We start from the raw sequence: 24,208 nt of genomic DNA on the forward strand, positions 1-24,208 counted from the left end.
TTATAAAATCCAAATGCTATTAGTATTCTCAGTGCTCCTGGTGAGTATCTGGAGTTTTAAACAAATCCTTTATTTTCATAAAATGAGAACAAGACTTTATTTAGATCAATTTGATGTTTTTTAAAACACAGAGAATGCACAATGTTTTTAAAAACAATTCTCCCATCATCTGAATTGTAATTACAGGGGATACTTCAAGAACACAGTATTTAAGCTGCTCTTGTTTTCCTCCTATTTTCAAATCCTATGTTTAAGAGCAGATGCATGTCTCACTTAAGTGTTACTACTGATTGATTCTGCAAGGTGACAGGGCAGGCAGTGAGATATGCTGAGCAAAGGAGAAAAGGAGGGTTTACCACAACCAAGGGTTGCCTTGGTGTGGTAAAGCTTAAAAAGGATGTTATCTTTCTGCCACCCAGTGCACTTTCCCAGCTGAGTGCAGCTGTCAGATCTGCCAAGTCAGTTTTCTCCTAAGTTCACTGAAGATTTGAGATAGTAATAGTGATGAAATTAGATGTGGGCATTTAGACTGTGTTCTCTTGGGATCTTCAGAAAAGTGCAAGTTTGGACGGCTTGACCTTGTTGTAATTCACACAGAGCTTGTTCTGGAAACTGTGGTTTTCTGCCATTGGAACACACACAGCTCCTCTCCTGGAGGAGCCTCTGGCCATTCCCAGACATTGTTTATGGCAAAAGTTCAGGAGGATGTGAGCCAACTCTCTTAGCTATTTGTACCATTTATCTCCCTGTCCCTCACCCAATCTTGACTTTTTCCATGGCTATGAGAAGAAAAGATTTTATAGACATCTTTACAGCACAGTCTCTCCACTGATGTCACAAGCAAGCATAATCTTTTCAATACAATGTGATAACTGAGTCCTAAGAGGGATTTCAAGTATGTGGTGGGTGACCTGCTTAGCATGTTTCCTCTCTACCTCTTTGATTTCCTCTCTCTGTACTGCACTCAGACTGTAATGGTTATTCAGCTGAAGCATGCACATTGGAATGGGTATTGATCCCTGCTCCACTTGCAGAGTTTGGCTGGCTATCCCTCCTCTGAAGCTCTCTTACCATTAAAAAGATTGTGTTTGACTGAGGCTTAGACAATCAGCCATTTATTTTGAGCTACAAAGTCCTTGTCTTTTTTCAAAGCTTCCCATGTAGATAATGGTTATTCTTCAAAATGCTTTTTTACCTTTGGGAAGCTGAAGACATGCCATTTTAATTGCATTTTGCATTTTGGGAAATTTTTAACTGATTGGTCAGTGGTAATGTCTGTAAACATTTGACAATATAATTTTTCCCCACCTACAAAGCTTGTTCATTGTCATGACTCTCTACCATTCCCTTTACCTTCAGGTTTTATGCCCAAAATTTAGTATCTAGAGATGTTACTGGGCAACAAGGTATTGCTGTTCACTAGATGCTCTTCATGTATTTGCTGCAAGAGGAAGCTGGATCTCTGCTAATCCATTTGAATGCTTCTTTTGACATTAACCACACTGTGCTTCTTGATGAAAGAAAGAATTTCAGGGATCCAGCTGGAATTCTTCTTTTCTCTTTTGGTCAATGCCAAGTTCTCAGCTGCACATCATGTTCCTGCATATGAGCTGAAAGATAAGAAGGAACTTTGAGAAATTGAATCTCTCCTATTGTGGTACCTGGAGGCCAATTATTACTTTAGGTAGCTATGCAATCTATCATTTACAGATTGTGTATTCCTGTCTTTGGCTGACACTGCTGCTTTCGTGGTGGTTGTCCAAATTGGATCAGGCATGAAGCATCTTGATTCCTTCTTAGGAATCACTCCACAATTTGTACTAATGCTTTTCCTGTGGGCCAATTGCCCATAGACAGATAATGGATACATTTGTAAAAATTTGTTAATATGGTGAGATAATCCTTTAATTGTGGGAAATAGTAGTCAAACAACTTGAAAGATTTGAAGAAACTCTTCTATTAAATGTTTTAAATTTATGCATAGATCAAAGACTGAAAATAACGTGAAGAGTTTAAGTAGGCTGATAAGGAATACCAGGTAATAATGGCATAGTAAATAAAATAATAAAAAAGAAATCCCTAAAACTGTTTTAAAAACAACACACAAAACAATAAATCTCTAAATAAAAAGAAAAAGAACATACCCTTTATACTTTTCTATGAAATTGAAATCCAGAATTTTTGATGGTTAAACAGTAAGAATCCTTTTATACTGGGTGCCAAAGGTTTGCATTGAAAATACAAATAGAAATAGTTTTTAGGTCAGAGCACATGCAGTAACCAGACAGGTTTTGAGTTTGTTCCTCATCTTGGATCCCAGAACTAATAGTATTTCAGTTTAAATAACTCAGCATCCTGTTTAACAGGACTATTTTTAAAGCAGTAGATGGATTTAAGTATGAAGACTGAACAAAGCTAATTGATGGTTTATTTTTCTTTAGCCCCGACACATGTTTTTAAAGTACATTTTGTCCATTTAATCAGCCAACTCTTACCATTACATATCTTCAGAGAACAATTTTTTCATTCCACTTTTCCAAAATGCCATCTATTTTCTCATATTTTTAACAAAATTGTGTAGGTTAATGATGTTAAACTCATCTGTAAGAATGGGGAGGTTCTGATGCTTCAAAGCTTATCCATGTGAAGTCAGTGGTTATTTTATACAAAAGCAGTCACTGACAACAGGAATGCTGGTATTGCATTTTGCCAGCAGGCATATCCTTAGTCATTTAAAATTGCAAAACAAACCTCAAGCCCACAGTTTTCAGAGACTCTAAAACTGTTTAATAGGAAATTAAAAGGATGCCAGTGTTTTCTCTTGCTTGAGAATTCAGAGAAAGCAGAGAGTACTGGTGACTAGACTGAGCAACATTGGTAAAACCAAGCTGCAAATTTCAATATATGTTGAATGTTTATATTTAGAAGGTTTTCTCAAAAGACAGATGTATTATTAGGCAAAAAAAGAACAAAAATTCTCTCAAAAGAAGAAAATATACACTTTTTTTTTCTTTTGTGCAAAGAAAATTAAGACTGACTTATGCAAGTACAGAAAATATTCTGCGCATGGTAGTTTACTACTATTCTTATTTTTAAATAATAACTTCACAAATACATAAATATGGAATATTTTTGCCTAAAAGAGCAAGTTTTGGGTTCTAATCCAGTCTATCTGTTCAAGCTGCAGATCCTAATTTATGGGAGATTTTATTGTTGTTTTTGTGCTTAAATCAAAGGGACTCTGTTTAGTGCAAAAAATAATGAGGTTTCCTCTGAATTTCTGTGAACTCTGAATTAATATGTAACCACTAGAGTTTAGAAAATAGTCCCTTACCCTTTTGTATCTCTAAAGAGAGAACAATTTCCTCTTGCCACCTGGTTTAATTTGAATCCATGCTTCCAACAAACAGATGACAGAAAAGATAAACTACAGAATTAGCAGGTAACTAGAAGAAGAAAGGGCTGAAGCAGGAAAGGGCAAGATACATTTCTTAAATAGGATTTGTGATTTCTATTGTATAAGGTAAAAAACTTTTTCTACACCTGATTCAAAACCAAAGGCAAATTTAACAAACTGTGGATGTGTTTTGAGTGAATTAGCTTATTTTTCTCTGTACATTTTCACAGAGAGCATTTTTTCAATAATCTAAGCAAATCTACTGTTATACTTAGGTTGCCTGCAAGTATCTGACATTAAAAAAATCTTATATATCACCCAGACTTGTAATGGAGTACTTATAATGTCTTATTATAAAATTCATAAAAGATATGACTATAAATAGAATTTAGGAAAAGAATTGAAGTATCACCTCAATATATCATAGGTGGGACATGCTGCACTGTTATCAGAGATTTACTCAAGCCTGCATGACAGAAATGACTGAGGCTCTGTGTGCAAAGGGGAATAAATTAGGAAGACAAAAAAAATTGAGTGGTAAAAGCAAAACAAAGCAAACCTACACAACTATTATTGCCACAGCAGTATATTTGAAATGATTGGTGAATGATGAAGGTGTTATGACTACTTGTCAGGACTGGTCAAGACGACAATGCCTTAGAAGAATGTGTGGGAGCAAATCCCTTACTGAGCTCTGGTCTCAAATCCTGAGGATAGAAACACTTTAGCCGTGGAGCTGTCGGTTATGTTACCTGAAATTTGAAATAATGAATGCCTAAAAATGCAAATATCTATTTAGAAACATATTTGAAATTATTTTACAATTCCTTGGAAAGTAAAACCAGAGCAAATGCCAAAGCCAATTTCACTAATGAGGGATCCAGGGGCAGGTTAGAATGCTCTCAGGCACAGGGAGGAGAAGGCATGAAAGGAAATTTCATACATAAGATCTGGTCACTGCCCAGTCCCTGAATGCAAAAACTGGGGTTTGAGCTAAAATATACCAGTTTGAGCAGCCTCTGGGACTACTTTTTATCTGAGAGCAATAACTTCAGGGGGAAGAGAGAAGAGATTGTAGGAAATCACAGGCTTTTTTAGGGTGAAGCTTCTCTTAAATGTGAGCTAAGGTGTGAGCTGTGAAGCAGTGACAACAGGGTGATGGTTTCACAGTGATCATTTCCTGCAGTGAGGAGAAACTCCAGCCCATTATTGCATGTGTTTAATTATTATAATGAAAATATATATTAAGGGGTATTCAGAAATCAGATATTGCATGGCAAAAGATGACATATAAAAAACACAAGCACATTAAAATATAGAAAAGCTTTGCATAGATAGAACATAGAGACTCTGGGAGAGGGAGAGTGAGAGTCAGTAGAAGACAAGGACAGGAAATTCAGATCTTTATTTTATCCTAAATAGAAAAATGTAGATAATTTCTGCAGTTATGTGAGTTTTAATGAAGGAAGAATGTCTTTCTGTCTTCTGCAGGATGTTCATTGATCCATTGGGTTCTTGGTGCTGTAGTCCTCGTGTCAAGGCTGTCTACCCTTATTCTGCTTTCAAGATGTTTACAGACACCACTTGTCTAAGTTACTAAAGATTTATACATATTTGCTTGTTTTCTTCTCATCTTTTTCTGTTTTTTTCCCCTTTTAATTATATTCACTATTTTTTGGTCTGGAGACATTAGAATATAATTTTTAACACCTTTTTAATTTTTTCTGTAAAAAACATTTGCTTTTGGTTTTGGATTTTCCATCCAATTTGGCAATGTGCTTGATAATTCATTCAAATAATATATTAAGAAAATTAATGTGAAGTATGTTGCTGATAAAATACTTTTCCTTATTTAATTAAAGAAATCACATGACTCTCTGTTTTGTGTCATAGTCACAATCCAGAACTTCCTTTACCAATATGGTTATTTAGGGAGGACCCCTACACACTGAGTATGTCATTGTGCACTGGCTGTGTTAAATCCGTTGAAAGGCTTGCCATCCACAGCAGTGTTACCCATGCACCACTCCATGTTTTTGTTTTTTTTTTTTTTTTTTGTTTGTTTGTTTCTAATTTACTACATATTTAAGTCACAAGAAGCAAAAGAATATTTTGTGGTGAAGCAATGCTGATTTTTCCCCACCTGGATTTGTGGTTGTTATATTAGCTAAAGCTAGGTAAATAATACACCAGGAAAATGAATACTGAGGGTTGCATTTACTGACTCTTTTCACAGAATTCCATTATAAAATTTTCTATCAATCCTTGTTACATTAGAGAATGGATTCTCAATTGTGTCATCTTTCTAGTGAAGTATTCCAGTAAAACTGTCATTGTGTTTTCTTGTTCCTTCGACTGAGCTCTCTGGGGTAAAAACAAGGGTTTAATTTGAGGGCAATCAGATGCTAATTTTTAAAACACTTCTTGTTTATCTATGGTAATTTACTGCAAAGGAAATTTCAGTGGTACAAGGCAAGCAGGAAAACAAAGCAGTTTGGCTCAAGTTTCACTCATACTCTCTGAATGGGGACTGTGCTGCGTATGTAAATCAGATCTGTGGTCTAAAAGGAGCTCGAGGGCTTTAAAAGGCTCTGTATGTATGGGTGTCTTACTGACCCTGCATCATTCCCACAGCCCCAGTGACTAACAGGACACAACCTGGCCCCTACCACTGCTCTCTATCTACAGTCCTGCTCTATTTCTTTGTGTGTGTAAGGGGACAGAGACATGCCTGTCCTTCTGTTCAAGTCTTCCCTCTTTATCCCTGTCTGGCAGTTCTGCCAAGCGAGAACAGGGCCATTTGAGACTTACAATTCAAAAACTAACCTGGCATGGGGGTGACAGTGGGCACAGCTACTCTTCAGAAAAACAAGGAGTTCTTTGAAAAGTAAAGTTAGAGAAACCGTGTTTTGTACAGCTTTACATGTTTTGATTTAACCTCAATGTCTTCAGCTCCTACTTCTCCTGCCCTTTTTATGTTACTCTTTCCACCCCTCTCCCCACGAATTACATTCAAACAATGTTCTCCACTTTTTGTCCCCTGTTTGGCATGCTATCCAAAAACCACATAAGCTGTCTAGCCAGCTGAGCACAGTCTGGTATAAGGAAAAAGTATTTTTGGCTATCTACCACTTTGTCAGTATTTCTTTTACAGACAGTTTCTGGGGAGTTTGCATCAGTCTCCTTTGAGATCTCATTAGCACCTTGAAAATCCAAGGTCACTTGAAAAGAGAAGGAAAAACCTGAAATGTTACACTTCTCTACATATTTTTATTCTGACTTGGATTGATATATGCCAAGATTGTTTAACTAGTAATTAGTTACTAGTAATTGCTGTCCTGGGAAAAATCTTTAGTGTTATCAAAGAGTTAAGGCAGCAGAGAATTATTGCTCCACAGAAACCTACTTAGTTATCTATTGCTAATAAAACAACTTATTATGAGGTTTTTTTTGAAAACTCAGAATGGGATCTGTTGTTCAAATAGGGATTAATTAATATATTAAGATCTTTCTGTACTTTGATGTGGGTGGGTATCTCCTTGACCACTGGGACATATTGATACCCAGTCCTAACCCTTGTTACATAAACAAGTTAGGAATTTTCTAAATTATTTTTACTTCCCTAATGCAACAAAGCACCTTTTCTACAGCTACAGCTGCACATTGACATGAAGGCATAAGTTCTTTTTTAAAAGCTGTGTATTACATTACACTCTTCAGTGTTTTGATCATAGTGCTGGTGCCTTACCGTTTGAAAAATTGAGCTTTTATTTTATTATGAGGAAGAGATCCTCTCTTTTACATTTAATTTGGCTTTCTGTTCTGTAGGTCAGATATTCTAAAGAAGCATCAAAGGTTTACACTTGATATTCTGATATAGATTTACTAGCTGTATGATGTTTAACATACTCAGAATAATTTTGATACCAACATAAAACTTAAGATTCATAAAGAAAAAGAGTAAAAGAAGCCATTCTGTCGTCTTCCTGGATCTGTGCATATCTTATATTTAACCCAGTACTGATATCTTGAACCAAGTGCTATAGACTTCATTAATTAATATAATGCAGTAGCTCTTGTTACTCCTTTCACAGAAATTTATAGAAGCTAATCACCCCAACTCTCCCTTTTTGAAGCCCATGGGTGCTGTCTTTACAGAGCATAGAACTCTCTCCATCATCTTTGAAATAAAATAAACAGTAAAACTCTGACTGAAGGATATTTGCTCCCTCTCCCAGTAATTTTTATTGTTCTTTATTGCACTATGCAGTATTCAAAAATCCCAGTTACAGCAGGGGTATCAGAAACAGCTAGAATAATCCAGCATACTTTAAAAAAATATCCCATATCTAGATAACGTCATATTTTCTTTCTGCTTTCTCACTGCTGTCTTTCTAGCTTTAGCAAGAGAGATCAGGCTTTATTATTTTTTCTCCAAGTTCTGACTACAGCTATATCCTTTGTGGTCTCTGACATCGTTCACTCATGGATTTACCACTTGCTTCTGTGACTGCAAGGTGGATTCCTCTTATCTATAAAAAAAATGCAACTAGGGGAGGTTTGTGATGACTGGGAAAAAAAAAAAAAAAAGAAATATAACGGTGTGTGTCCTCCTGGAATTAATTTCCAAGTATATGAAGGATAAAATGTCAGAGATTATTTACCTATTTTACCAAGGGAAAAACATACTTGACCAGCATGGGCGTCTCGCATGATTAAATTATTTTAAATTGGATTTTTAATTAAATTATTTTTAACTGGTGGATGACCAGTGAGCAATAGATAAAACTTGAATTCAGTAAAGCTTTTGATACCACCTCCCTCAACATCCTCATTTAGAAGGTGACTTATAGACAGTATGATTGGACTCTTCAAGGTGGGTGATGACTTGATGCCTAGTAATGAGTGGATAAATACTGTATATCCAGCATAAATAGAGAAGCCTCTATTATTGAATAACTCTATCAACAGTCTGGAGGATAAAATTCCTTACAAAATGTAAAGAGAAGGTGAAAGTTTAGACAGAGCATTAAATGTGGAGAGTTGAATAGTGAGTGGCAAAACTTTGGTCAAGAGTATCCTAAGGACTGTGTCAACAGGAAGGTTACAAATTTCATTGAAAAGCACACATTTCCATACTGGAGGCAAAATAATAACAATAAAATTAAGTCTGGGCAGGGACAGCTGTGATTCACAGTGCTCTCATGGCCCTGATGAGTAGAAGTAAAGCCAATTGATGGAGAAAAGTCATCTTTTTCCCTCTGCTCAGCAGCAGTGGTACTGGAAGTTTGCTTCCAGTGTTGGGTTTTCTGTTCAAAAAAGCTTCTGTTCAGAGATTGGCTGACATCAGCAGAAGGTTACCAAATGGTATGGGGCATCAGGCATGGGGCCTACCTGGAGAAATCGATGGAGTTGAGAAGAGAATCCTTAACCTGTCAGGAGGAAGCTAAGGTCAGGTCTAAGAACTGCCTGGAGATAATTTCTGGCAACTACAAAGGTGGTGGATCCAAGTTCTTTTCATTGATGGCAGAAGGCATAAAGAGGCCAAAGACAGCATTTTGGAATGTTTGCTAGTCATGACATGGGGAAGGAGACTTTCCTTTGGAGGATCATGCAACACCGGGACAGGTTCTGTCCTTGGGGGGGATGGACAAGCCAGACAAAACTGCAGCTACTTGACCTCATGCAAGAGATTGTTGTGCTTTGGATAGAAAGCTGGAGTTGATAACCTCCAGACATGCCTCCAGTCAGAGTTCAATGATTCTGTGATATATAGATGTGTTTCTCTGGATCAAATTCCAAACATTATATATGACCATTTAAACCTTGGTGTTGTTTAATGTTTTCTCAGTCATCGCGTTAGTAGATTTCATGAACAGGATGTAGCTTATAGTATCAAATCGTTGTTGATAATGTTGAATGTTAAACGTCCTTGAGAAACACCACTGTTTCATTTTCTAATCAATGTTGATTTTTTAAATGAATATTTAACTTATTTGTTAATCTAAATCCCTGATGAGGTGTTTCTGTTTAGTGAGACAAATGGTTTATATTTCCAAAAGTCTAAACATAAAAAAGTACATATGCCTTTATTAATCAAGCATGTAATTTTCACTCAAAAAGTGAAATCTGGTTTGTTTTTACTGTGATCATTTTTTCTTTAAATTATAATGATTGGTACTGATTACCTTTCAAATCTGCTAGTTTTGCTTTGTTCATTGTTAATACAATCTTGTGTCGTCTGTTCCTGGGATTGGTGCCATGTCACCTTTTTGAAAAGATTTGTAATTTCCATTCTTCCTGAATTTTTACTGTGTTCCAGACTTGTTACACTGGATTAGCAGTAACTCTGAAACCATTTGTCCAGTCATTTAATGAATCTTAAATTCCCACTAGCTGACCCATCTGGTGTTAAAAAAAAGATTTAGCCAGTGTCTCCTTATCTTTGTGGAACCAGCCCCATTTGAAGCACTTGCATGTGTGCACACGTCTTGTGGGTTTCACCTTTGCTTACCCCTGCTCCAGTCTAGTAAATGGGTTGGTTATTTATGTTGGTTGTAAAGAGATTTGAAACACCTGCCTAGTTTTCACACTGAGGTGCATCTTTGGATCAGATTGTTCTCTACCTTCCCTTTAAAAACGTTCAACCACTCTTTATTTCTGTATCTATTTTATAATAACTATTTATTTTAACTTTAGCTTGAGGAGCAATTTATTCTCTTGCTTACTTTGAACAATAGCCTTGATGAGAAGTATTTTCTTAGTACATGGATCTGCATTTTTCTGAATTCCTCCAGGTCTTGTTATGTTTATTCATAAATTTTGGCATGCATGGATATCTATCTATATCTATATCTAATCTATATCTATCTATATCTATATCTATATCTATATCTATATCTATATCTATATCTATCTATGTATTTGTTTGTCCATTCCATCTTTCTAAAATAAATGATAGCCAGAAGTATTTAAAGTTGAGATTTTTGGCAGAGTTGCTTACAAAATTCAAAGTTTAGAAAAGAGCAAGTGATGTTTCTCTGATGAGATAAAGTACACAGCTTAAGTCAAATTATTCATATTATTGCCATTAGCACAGGATCTCAGTATCATTTATACTTAGTGCTTCCTGCTTGAACCTCTTAGTGACCCACTTTGCATAAAAGCAAATTTTGCTTCATTTTCTTAAGTGATAAAATTAACCTCTTGCCTTTTTCAGCATCCAGGTAGCCAGAGTTGTTCAGGAGGAGGGACATGCTTGCCTACACTCTTATCCTTCTCTTTTCTGTCCAGAATGCATGACAGAAATTAATCACCTTGGCTTTTCTTTGTGCTCCGCAGCATGTCCTCTTCCCTCAACACCAATTCTGCCTTTGGGACTTACATAAATACAAACCACATTCCCCTGCACTCTCTCCTGCCCTTGGTGCTGCCATCAAGCTTTTTGAAGGTGGGGCTCACTTTCCCCTTGATAAATATTTAAAAATATGTAAATATAGTTGCCCATATAAGTTAGTCCTGTGCAAACAATTGACATAGGGAAGGAAAATACAGAGAAAGACAAATGGAACAGAATTGGCTGTAAACTGAGAGTTAGAGGCTCTAAAACAAGTGATTTCTTTGCTTCTCCTAGTTGTGTAGGTATAAACCTGAAATGTGAAAAGTTTTCTTGTTTTTTTTTTTTCTCCAATGGACGTTTTGGCTTGATCCTGCTTAGTAGAGTGCTTAGAAGGGTGAATAGCAGCAATGAAATATGGAGAGTTAGCTCTATGTTTGCTTTGGTCTTAAAGCAAGAATCACTCACTGAATAAAGCAATGAAGATTGTCGATAAGAGCTGTAGAATTATCTGTCAGGGCCAAGTCAGGTAGAAAATACTTACAGGAACAAGGTCAATCATTACCACTTGGAATAACTATTTCTGTGTTTTCTGGGAACACTCACCACTCACCAAGTTATTTTTCTTTTTTTTCTTTTTCTTAGAAGTCATCTCATATCTGCTCTAAATAAAGGATATTCAGCTCCTTTGATGAATTTGACAAGGATAAGTGAAACCATAATTTCATTGACACTTTTTTAACTAATAAGCCTTCTTGCTGACCTGATGGATTTTGAAGTTTCTGCTTAGATAGTTAACAGAAAATATTTTGAAGTGGTCTTCTTGCTCTTCCTCTCATTTTATTTTTTTCCACACATTTTACTGTCCTGAGAAATAGGCCAATGGTGGGCACGAATGGAAAGCAAATCTCTGAAAACTGCTGAAAATAAAGGTGCTGCTAAAGCTGATGGGTAACAAACTCAGTTGGCTTGCTTTGTGGCTGCAACCTGTAGTTCTTCCAGTGAGTTCATTCATCTGGAGCTGGCTTGGACAGTTTCTTGTGCCACCTCACAGAGAGAGCCTAGAACTTAGCTTTGATTAGAAGATGCCTTTGTTTGACTTAGCAGAGAGCTCCATATGGCAGCAGCCTTGAGAGCTTTTAGAACATGCTTTTGCTTGTCACTTGTGTTCCAGTAAATGTCAGCATAATTGAAATCCCCACGATCAATGTGTGTGCTTTTTTACAACTCTCCTTTTTTCATGCATAAATGCTTCCTGTTCTGCCTTCTAATCCTGCCCTGGAGAAGCATAACAGTTCCTTATGACTATTGTTTTTCACTATTTTCACTCTCATCTCAGTCCAAATTCTTTCAGCTGTGGTGAGCAGACTATATTTGTAAACTTTTCCCTCTGAGATAATGTCCGTCCTCACACATGTTTTCATACAAATGCAGTGCATCCTGCTACTTGAATGCTAACATTGCCAGTTTCCTGGTTTAGTGATACTGAAGTGGGGTAATCATGATCCACTATTTCATTCTTTATGTAAATATGTAAGGATCAAGAGAGAAAAATATCCTGGTTCTCCCTGTAGCTTTTATGATTCTGTTTTTTAAGCAGGGTGAAACCTTAAGTGAGTTAACAAAAGACCTCTCTTATTTACACACAAACATTACTTAGCAGATCTGTGACACAAGACATTTTCTTAGCAACTTCAGTGACTTCTAGTCCAGTCTCATGTTAAGATTGACTTTTTCCCTGACCTTAGGATGCTTTTAGCAAGATTGATGATTCTACATTTTTGATATAATATGATTCTTTCTCTAATATTAATTTTTATTATTCTTTTGGATATTCTTTCCTATTCCTCTCACCATTTCTACAGACTGTCCTCTCATAATTCTTCCAGAGCTTCATATATCATCCTCTACTGATGCCTGCCATATCTTCTCTTAGATTCAACAAACTGCCCATCTGAATTAATGGTTCATATTAAATAAAAGAATTTTATAACTGTTTTATTTCTTTTCCTCCATCAAAGGCAGATACCAGGTTATTCAGAAGCACAGACACTGAGTTACCATAAACCAAACCATTCTATTTTTTTTTTCTTACTCTACAATTTCTGCTAAAGCTTTTCCCCTCCCTCTTTTCGCTTTGAGGAAAAAAATGCCAAAAGCACAAAACCCTCTCAAACACAAGCCTAGACATCAACTTCTCTCTTTCTTTAAAATGCTAGTTGATGTTGTGGTCACATACCACATGCTTCCTGGAGCCTCTAATTCTGACACTACTCTTCTTCAAGTGGCCCAAAGCAGGGACACCAGGGTAGTCAGCCGAACAACATCAAGCCTGGGTTTGGTTAAGCCCAACATATCCTTTCTATTAAGCTTCAGCTGCCTCTTGCCATCTTCATGGACACATGCAGATTTTACTCACCCTCTCAAATGTCATTTCTTAGGGCAGCTATTTCACTTCTTTCACAGCACTTGTGGTCCTTTTGATGATAAATCTCTGTCCGATGCTTCTCTCTCTTGTGGTAATAAAACAACCAGCACCTTCATGGCACAGCAGGTAACTGCTCTCTGGCTACAAGAACCTTTCTTGAACTCTCGTTGTCCTGTAGTAGATCTGAACAGTAACTTATGTGCTTCCACCAGGGTGGTACATAGGGGAAGAAAAAGCCAGATGAACTATGCTCTAGGCCAAGAACTTGGCTATAACTTTCCCAAATGGCAGTCTAGTAGTGGTGGGGAATGTGTTTATTGTTCTCTTACATATACAGTTGAGTCTTCTTTTATTGACTAAGATTTGACTGTGGAGGGTGGGTTTTGTTTTTCTTCCCTTAGGAATTATGGAGTGGCAGATATAAAAATGGAAGGAACACAATAGGTGGAATGGGTTTATAGAAAATAGGGTACAATGCAGACCATGACTTTAGACTTATTTGATGCTGAGAAAATTTTAGCTTCTCCATGACCATTTATTGATGTTATTCTGCCCATATTGGGGTAACACTAATAAGCCTTATTAAAGTAATTAAGATTTTTCTGCCTCTCTTAAGTAAAATATGGAACTTCAGATACTTCCTTCAGTGTAATATGACTTGTATATATAACTTGAATATGTTATGCAAACAATGAGAAAACCATATACTCAATCTGATTTAATCTTGACTGTGTCTACAGTAAATAATGTAAGACATTTACTTATTTAAATACAGTTCTAGCACTCCTAGGGGTAAACTTGAATGAACTTAATTAAGTTTTAAGTGTGAAGAGGAAATGTAGAAAACATAATTCCTCAAATAAATGAAGAAGCAGTAGAAAGTAATGCCCAAAGTATGACTTTGCATTGTAGTCCAGCTCCCAAGGAGCCTTCATGATATTGGCCTGCCCATACTCTCTTACTCAAGTGGGAAGTGGTGGGCCTGATGTGCTGACTTCAATTTCTTGTGTCCTGGAGATGAGGAACTGCATCACTTAACAAGAGAAGTAAGTGGCTTGGACTGGGTGTCTAAAGAGGTACATTTAAAGAAGGTTTGAAGATATAAAAATATGTAAAGATTGTCATGTTTTGCCCCAGGAAATAAAGTATGAGATTCTGGAATGCTGATAAGTCCAACAGAGTTGGTGAATCTTTGCCCTTAACATACCTAAGAGCATCAGGCAGGGATTAAGAGAGGGTGTTTTAGCTGAGCCATTAGAAGAAAAACCTGGGTTGCTTTGTTCTGTCCTGTGATAGGCTGAAACAATTTGCCAAGTCAGGTGTACAAGCCTTCATCCATTCAGACACAGAGTGAAAATATACTTTAAGAAGCAAATCTCTGACATATTCCCTGCCTGTATTTTTTGTTATTCTGCTTTTTTTTTTTGTGCTTATCTTTTAAACCACAAGACGTGAGTTATCATTATGATTAATAAATTGATTTCTGACTGTGTAAGTCCCATATACAGCTCTCCTGTTCCACTCAGGCTCATAATGCTACTCCTGAATCAAAAGACAGAATTACCTACAGGACATTTAGGACTTTCCAGGAGTAAAGGAAGAGAGCCTGGGCATAGAAATTCTTCTCTCCATCTCCTAGCATAATGCAGACCTTCTTGGATATTCCATGCAGAAGCTAATCTTTCTCCACCAAATTCTTATTATTAAGGTGTGGTTTTTAGTTCCTAGGGAAGTGATGTGAGGTGTTGGAATAAAGTTTGACATATTTTTGGAACGGATAATATCAGAGATTTTGCAAGAGTCATTCTGACATTGAAATTTCTCCCTTCACCTCACTTGGACTGAATTCTTCTGCTACATCTTGTGATAAAAACCAAAGTGAAGGAATTATCTAGAACAGAAAAACAATCCTTTTCTATTGAAGGGTAGAAAACAAGCATATGAAAGCAAATTAAATTAGAGTTACATAAACAGCTGACTTGAGGAGGGGTGTGTTCAGTTAAATCACGAATTATGTGAAAAATGTAAGCAGGGAGTGGTCAGTCATTGGTTTTGGGGGCAGAAAAATTAGTGGGCCTTGGTGAAGCTTTCCTACAGCAGGTTTAAAGGAAACCAAAGGAAATCTTTATGATGCATATTAAATTCTAAGAATCCTCATGGGACATTTTGGAGGCCAAAAACATAAAGAGAGCTGGAAAGGATCTGGACAGATTAGTGAAGATTAAGTCCATTTGTAACTATTCCATGCAGCCATTAGATGCAAGCTTCGTGTCAGACACTCCCACTGATAGCTGGGAACAGGGGATTACAACACAGGAAGAGCCCTTTAATGTGGGCTCTGTTCTTGTTCTGTTCTGTACACATCTGCTGCCAGCAGTTCTTGGAGAAAGGATACTGAATATATGGACCTTCAGTGTTGGACACAGCAGAGCACTTTGTAGGAAACAGCTGGTAGCTTTCTAGATCCCAGAGGAATGAAACACATCTTCACTTGGCTGTATTTCAAGCAAATGTTTAATGTGAGATCTGCAGTGAACTTTATAGCTGAGAAATGCAAGGCCATTTGGTTATAATGCTATTGTAGCTGTATTCCCTGAGTTAACTGCAGTGTACCAGGTGATCTTTCAGTTTTCTAGTGATTACATTAATTTAATGAATAAAATCATAGCATTAGGTATGTATTAACATCAGCTGCATAGTTTGTCTGTCATGCACAGCATAAACAAAAAAAGCAGAGGTACCTATCCATCACAAAAGTCATGAAGGATTGAGAAAATTGCAAAATACAATGAATTAAGGTTGTTCAGGTGCTACTATGCAGAAATATAACATCAGGTTTCATATCAGAGACCATAAAAGGCCCTGTTTCTGTGCTGTTTTCTCAATTCTCCTGAAACAGAAATATAAATACATATTTTCTCAGTATGAGGAATTTGATTTCTTCTCTACTCATTGGTGAAAATAACGAAAAATGGAAGGTGATAAATGATGTCTCAGGCTGTGTAAATTAAAGAGTGTGCACTGCACTTGTTTGCAGCACCTACTCACATAGAGCAGACCCTCTAGGACATGTTTGGCAATCCTAGACAGCCCAGACATGGATGAGTCCTGTAGTAAACTCTGAAGAGGGCAGCTCTTAGTTGTAAGCTTTTTTGCAGCGAGAAAGGCAGACACAGCTGAAGGCTTCCCACTGCAAATACTTTTCTCCAGTCCTTGTGTAGTTGCTTTGGTTTGTTAATTTAAGATTTTCTCAAATTTTATGATTTCTTAAAGAGTGTGGTGGGTTTTGGTGTTGGTTAGTCATTAATGTACTTATTTTTTGTTGTGAGATAGGATTAGGAGAAAGGTAAAGTAGGCTTAAAATTTTTAAAGGGCATTAAAAAAATGTTATTAATAGTAATCAGGTCTGCCCTGTGCACTGACTGCCAAAATACCTGTGCCATCTGCACCTGCTAGGCATGGGTGTGGAGAAGGGGTGATGTCTCTGTAGGAGAGCAACACTGCTTGAATTGAGGTTGTGTATGAGAACAAAAATGTTTTTCCCCAAACAAAGATGCAGGGATGTGCAAAGGCATGGTACCAAGCAGGAGCACCTATCCAAATACATGAAGAATGCTCAGTCAGATGTGCAAGGCAAAGAGAAAGACTCTGTATCAGGTCATTAAAGGAAAATATTCACAGGAAACACTAAGTGAATATCTTTTCATGGTATGAAATGTGTTCATTTTGGGAGTGTTTGTGCCACCCTTTTATTCGTTTTAGAACATTTACTAAAACCAAAAATAGCTGGCAAGGATTTTTACAGATCTAGCAAAGGTCAAGCAACTATCACAAGCTTAGAAAGCAAAAATTGTATTTATGATGGTTGAGGGTTCATGTTGAAAAGGGCACAGGCTTCAGGTATGTGACTCATGCAGTACCATGCAACCTCTTTTTCCAATTGAAAAAGGTCACATTTCAGTGTAAATATTTTCAGAAGTAAGAAAAAAATTAGTTTGAAAATAATTTTTTGCATATGGTCTTGAAGATGGTGAAGTTTTTTAAGAAAGAATAACTTAACAAATAAATATTTTTAAGAAAAATTGCTATCTTGTGACAAGTTGTCCACTGAACTCTGCCTTATATAAAAATGGATATTTCAGTTATGCTATTGTAAGCACTCTCTGAGACAATCAGTAAGATAAAAAGGTGAAACACTTTCTGTTGTTGTGGTATCAGAGCACATGAAACTCAGCTTCTTAAATAATTTCCCTGGAGATCTTGAAAAAGAAAGTTGTAAAATAGAAAAATATGCCTGTATATTGTAGTCAGCACACTGACATTTGGCCTTTTTTATGTGGAATTTAAGAATTCCAGGAGGATTAACTCTTTGAAGAGGTGAATATTTGATAGTTCTGCATTGGGATGAAATTCATACAGTGACAGGAAGATTCTGCAAGGAAATTTCTGTTTGTTTTAAGTGAAATGTTTCAAATACACAAAGAAAACAGAACTTATATTCTCTAAATAAAATGTATTTCTGTCTCCCCTACTCAGAGTATCTGATTATATAGTAAATCCCCTAAGCTAATCAGCTTTTATTGTTTGCTCTCTATGGTTGTGTATTACAATGAAATGAAAACTCAAAATAACCAAGAAAAAAAACAACAAAAAGACCTTGCAAAAACCACTCCCTTAGACTCCCCCAAAACACCATCATTCACTCTTTTGCTTTTTAAAAATAGTTTTTAATTTGAAATCATATTAAGGAAAGCCTCTCCTTACAGATGGCCTGGAATGATTAAATTTTAAATTGATAAACTTTACTCTACAGTATGAGACAGTGAGGAAAGCTCACATACCAGCCAAAAGAATTGGAAATAATGTTCAGGTACACAAAAAACTCCATTAAATCCTACACTTTACATTCATTCCAGAGTCTTCATGGATAAGCCAGGAAGATCAACCCTTGAGCTGCTATTGGTTTCACCTAAGCGGTGTCATCTATTTATTTATGTGAGGGACAGAAGTAGCCATTCCCAAATGAAAAGCAGAACTTAAAATAAAAATTATGAAGAAACTACACTCAGCTGCACACTAGTTTGGCACTCAGTGTTCTGTATCTTGGCCTTGTTCTGCTTTGTGGTCTCTGGGCTAGAAAATATATTTTGTTCCAACAATTAAAGTTCCATTTTACGTTTCTCAGGACCAAAATTTCTGGCTGAGATATTGCCAGCAATAGAAAGCTGAAAAGTTAATCCAAGGGTGGGGCACAGCATTGAATAAATTGTACATGTTCTCTCAGAGATTTTTTCATTGCTCCATCCTGTATCCAACATTGAAATAATAACATCTTTAACCAGGTTAAATTTACACTTTTTGTTCATTCCTTGGGAGCACATGACTGCAATGTGACAAGCCTCACATTTCTTCCTCAAACGGTTTTCAATTTTTTCTTCGCAGACAGGCTGAGCGTTTTCATGGGCTCAGTTATTATGAACTTTGAAAAAAGATAATGTGCAGCCCCATCAGTCATTGAGATAATTCAAGTTCAGAAAAGAAATACTGTAACCAATGGGACTGCTTGTCAACTTTCCAAAGTTACACCAAAAATATGTTTCCTACTGTCCCACTGTTTTTCATCCCACGGTTATAAAAACCATGGTTAAGCCATGTTATCTGATCAGGTCCTTGTAAACCATATAATTCAATGAATCATTATTAACTAAACAAATAAAAAAAGGCTTTCACTTTATGTTATCTTGTTTCATGTCATACATGCGCAGTTTGTTTTCTTTATGTTTAATTTCCTTTGTCCCGTTCTCATCTGCATTACCTGTTCTGCCTTGTCTCATCTTCTTTAAAAGGACAACTCTGATTTTTGGCTTTCTCAAGTCCTTAGATCTTGGCATCATGGGGCTCATGATCTAACTCATAGATAATCTATCAAGACTTGGTGGATCTGAGTACAGATCTGAACAATGCTCTTGAACCTTGCAGAAAGGTTCAAGATTTTGATCCACAGAAAATACTATGATGAGCTGTTTAGGAAGAGTAGTTTCCTGGAAATGCCAAGGGGAAGTTTGAACAAGTTGTATCAAATCTTGGAACATACATTTTGGGGCAATGCCCAGGTTACATTTGCTTTGAAATAGATGACTGATTATCTGGTAACTTGGGATCTGCTGTGAATTACATATATCTGCAAGCCAGATATTGTGTTAGACTCTTGAAGGACGGGCTCATTTATGCACCTTTCTTTCAGTTTTCTAGTGATTACGTTTATTTAATGAATAATTAAATACAGTTTCTTACAAACTGTAGAAAGCAAAGGGAGGAGCTGTCTTGCTCTCTAACACAGGGTTGTTTTCAAGCTGCAGAGTTCCTGATGAGGGAATCAAAGGGTGTTTGATGGCAGTTTTGTGTATCTTGATCACTATTTGCAGAGCCTTTAAAAGTAGCCTGTAGATAACTAGCAGTCCAAAGTCTAATGGGTGAACAGTTCTGGGTCAGTGGCAAAAGCAGTCTTCTGTCATATGGCCTCCAACATAGCTGAGTTGTCTTCACTGTAAGTACCTACATTTTCCCCTAAAAGACATTATGGGATGACACTTCTCTTAGGTCTATTTGTTGCAGTTCTATTTGTCCTGATTTTTTTCCCCCACTGAGACAGAAAAACAACGAACACTCTAATACATTTGCTAAGGAGCTCATTCAAAAGAAATGTAGGGGATGATCCACCTGCTTTGAGACCCAGCATGGTTGGATCCTCTTTACATATTTACATCTATGTCTGTATCAATCTAAAATGGGGAAACAGGAGAGTATACAAGCTATTGGTTTTTATTATTTTTTAGATTGTTAGGATACATCATATTGACTACACAAATAATGTTTTGTTGCTTGCAAGAAGTAAAGAAGAGATACACATACTAAGTCAACCTCCCTATTGCAGGACTTGGCTGAAAAGCTGTTTATAAGTCCAAACAGATGTTTAGAACAATGAAAAGTTTATGGAGTGTATGTTTATCTTTAAAAAGAGAATGTTTCAGAGTTCATTCAGGCTCAGGATCCAGTCTTTCTTGGAGGAACTTGACTTGCCTAGGTAGATTAGAGAAAAGCTCAATGATCACAGAAAGATATTTTTCAAATATCATAGAAAAGCTTCCTTTCCATTGGAAAACAAAGACTATTGCATTGTTCACTGTGGTTGTTTTTTGGAAGACCAAAGCTGATAAAAAAGTTTTTAAGCCTAAGTTTGGGGATTATTTTTACTAGATTTTCAAATATATTTTTTAACTGAATATAGCTCTTGACAGATTTGTAGAAGAAAGGGTAAAATTGTGCCTTACTTAGAAAAAAATCATATTTTGCTCCTGCATTTAGAAAGATTTTCAATAGTGTTAATACTTACAGAAATGATTTAACACTGAAAAGTCTGCTTTGTGCAATTTTATGGATCAGGCAAAAAATAAAACTACCTTTCTATCTAAATATTACATATTATTCAAATATAACCTGAAATAATAGATTTCTCTGTGTATAATCTCTAATTCATATTTTTGTATAAAATGTTCATGTGCCAGTATTGATTTTTTTCTTTTCCCACATATTTTCCCTTTACATGTGATCTTCTTGTTCTAGTGATTCTGCCTAGTGAATATTTCATTCCCCTTTCAAACAGTTTAAATTTTAACAAAAATATTCCATCTTTAGACAAACATTCTTTTGAATTGCAATGACATTAAATAAAGAGTCCTTCTGGCATGATAGCCAGAGTGAATACTGATAAAACTGTAGAATCAGCAGATCCATCAAATCCCCTCCCCAAAAATAATCATTTGTCAGAGACCATAGCAGCATCTACTGCCTGTATAGTCTTACACGGGAAAATACAGTTTTCACAATGAAGTGATTCCATAATAAAAATGTTCTGATCTTGGCAAATAATAATCTTTGCTTCATTGCAGTGTGCAACAGTTAGACTCTGTCTTCTGTGAAGAGGAAGCATTAACATGTGACAGTATTATAACTTCTTGAAATGATCTCTTCATTATGTTGCAAAAAAAAGTATATGTGGCGATACAAAGAATGTTTTATCCACAGAGAATGGGCCTGTCTCTGGTGTCAGGGCTGACTGTCATGTGCTAGCCTTATCCATGCTCCAAGATGGGAAGATGCAAGCTGGTTTTTAATCCAGAACTGCCTAGCCACCTCACTGGTTCATATAGAAGGCAGAATTTTTTAGCAAGTAGAAAAATTTTTATCCTGAAGGGGTTGCAAGCCTCTGTTTAATAGCCTAAAATTATGGATAGAGTGTGACATTTGATGTTTTTGATTATTGGGATTCTTAAATACTCGGGACAGGTGTTGTTAAAGTAGGTAGAAAGAGTAGACAGATGACTCATTGCAACAGACTAAGGCCTGGGAATGCTTGCTGGTTTATCCATCTCAGAGAGCAGTGTAATTTCTTTGCTACCTTCCCCAGGCCAATGAGCTGTATCACTAGCTTCCTCTTAGTCTGACATGGCATACAGATGGATGTGTTGGATTTGCATTGCAGGACAGGACTGGATGTACACTGACCTCAGACTGCTTCTGGATGAGGTTATGTTCACAGAAGAGAAAGGATCAAACATCAGGTGGTGTAGCTGCCTCTTTATGCAGGCTATGAATGTTACATTTTTATATTCATGGCACATAGGTGACTCTATCCAAATTACTTTGTCCAGAGAAATCCTCAGCCATAAGATGAATACTCTCAAGGACTCTGTCTTCAGTGATTTCAATACATAGAGAAAGCAAATCACTCAGTAGAGGCTAAGCTCTTATCATCCCAAAGCTGGTAGTAATCCAAAGCATTCTTGGGCAAGGTGCTTAATGGGAGTAACAAAAAAGCAGCTGAACAGAAGCCAGCAATCCAGGCCCTGGCATCTGTGAAGGGAAAATAATAATAGTATATTTCCTTCTCCAAACTCTTGATGACTGCCAGCCAGAATACACTATGTAGGACAGTAATTTAATACCGTGTCATCTTTTCCCCAGATATGTTTTTGGGCAGAATTAACTCATTAAATAGCTATGAAAATTAACAATGCCATACCGTCCACTTGAACCAAATTCAGCCATGAAGTCTGTGTTTTTTACACAGCTTTACAGGACCCTGGGAAAGCCTAGGCTTTTAATTTGCCTTGCAGATATATGTGAAGTTTACAAATTCTTGGGTTTTTTTGGTGAGATTTTCAACTAGTTATTTGAACTAGATTTTTTTCCCCCCCCTTCTTTTAATGAACGAACAAGGACCTGGAATATATATTGTAGAAGACTTGGGGAAAAGATTCACAAGAGCTCATTTATCTGTGCAACTGATTTATTTCCTCTGATGTGGCCCTTGCCCAGCCCACCAACATATTCTCAGCAACTCAGTCTCATTGCTCAACTGCAGATTGCAAACAAACTTAAACTAAGAGGAAGATATAACTTAAATAAACACTCCCCTTTCAAGGTTCACCCATGTAATATATATTATATGTGCCTGGCATAGTGGGAATGAAAGAGAATTCAATTTATGATGGGAACACTGCTTTTAATTCAATAGCCTGGCACATTAATAAAGAATGATTAAATGTCAGTATTTGGAGAAGCCCATGTTATTCTAGAAATGTAACATTCTGGTTGACAAAGTCTTGAACTCCTGTGAAGAGTAGCCCTTTAAATCTTGAAGTCTGACTGCTGTTTGCCCGGTGGGCTGTCTTATCTGATGGAACCACAGCCAGCTTAGGGTCTCCTTATTTGACCTTAACTTTCCTGTTAACCACCTACAGCTTTAACTCAAGATGCCAAGAATTTTCTTGGCATCCTTCCACAGAGTGCTGGGCCAGATTCTGTTTCTAGTTACAGCAGCGTAAACTCTGGAACTGATCTATCCTCAGCTTCTTCAACCTTGTTGGAATCTCAGAGCAGTTTCTGCCTCCCTATAGATCTGACATCTCTTAATCCCTTGCCTAGAATGACTTATAGCTAACTCTCCTTCTTTTGGTCATGTCTTGTGTGTTTGTTTGGAAATTTTGCAGTGATCCATGTATTCATGCTGATTTTATGTAGTGACTATCCAGTCTGACAGAACAGAGTTTGGTGTGTTTGTATAGTGAATATTTCTTACATTCATAAAGTTTTAACTGCAGTACTTTTTCTACTTTTTTTCCATTGTAGTTAAGGCTGGGTGAATGGGGAAAATATTCAAATAATACTATTATGGTAGCTTCCTTCAACTATCTCTTTGTCTTTAACATCCATAAACATTTGGCATGCTAAGTAAATGGACTTTAATAATCTGATTTGTTTGAAAGAGGCTGTAGCCTTATCCAGTCAGGTGAAGGAAAACATGCTAAATAAGTTATTGTTATCTCAGTTAATCTTAAGAACTAGACTACCAAATATTGAACACCCAATAGACTCACTGTTATCAATTAAAAGTTAAGAATTTACACACACACACACACATACATACAGAGTAATATTTAAAAATCTAGAATGAAGTAGGTCAGTTTATGGACTAATTTTCCTAAGGCTGTTCTATGGGCAGAAAAGAAAAGCAAATCAATAGTTCGTTATAATATACTTGCTCAACTCCGTTTTGTTTAGACTCAAGAATTTCTGTTATTGAGTGCTCTGGACTTGCTGTTAAAAGCTTTATCAGATAATCTGTAAAAATTCCACTGCCACACCTGCTTCTACAGACGTGGAAATTAGTCTTCTATCAAAAAGAATATCCACTCTGCTATCCAGTGCAGTGCTGAGTTATGAGATTCAAACTTGTGTGTAAATTGATTCAACCTGCATGTCAAATGGAGTTATGCTCTATTGCCAGCCATGATCAGTTCCTGAGGGCATATCCCAACACCTCTGCACTGCAGCTCTGGCTCAAGGACAGTCTGTCTTCCATTTCATTTGGAGAGTACTTTTTTTCATTAGAGTGAAGTTATCATGTCTTCACAAACTATTTGATACAGAATTTTATGGAGGAAAAAGTTAAAATATACAGTTTCTGTTTCACAGTAGATTTCTG

The sequence above is a fragment of the Vidua chalybeata genome, chromosome 3 (assembly GCF_026979565.1).
Source record: "Vidua chalybeata isolate OUT-0048 chromosome 3, bVidCha1 merged haplotype, whole genome shotgun sequence".
NCBI lineage: Eukaryota > Metazoa > Chordata > Aves > Passeriformes > Viduidae > Vidua > Vidua chalybeata.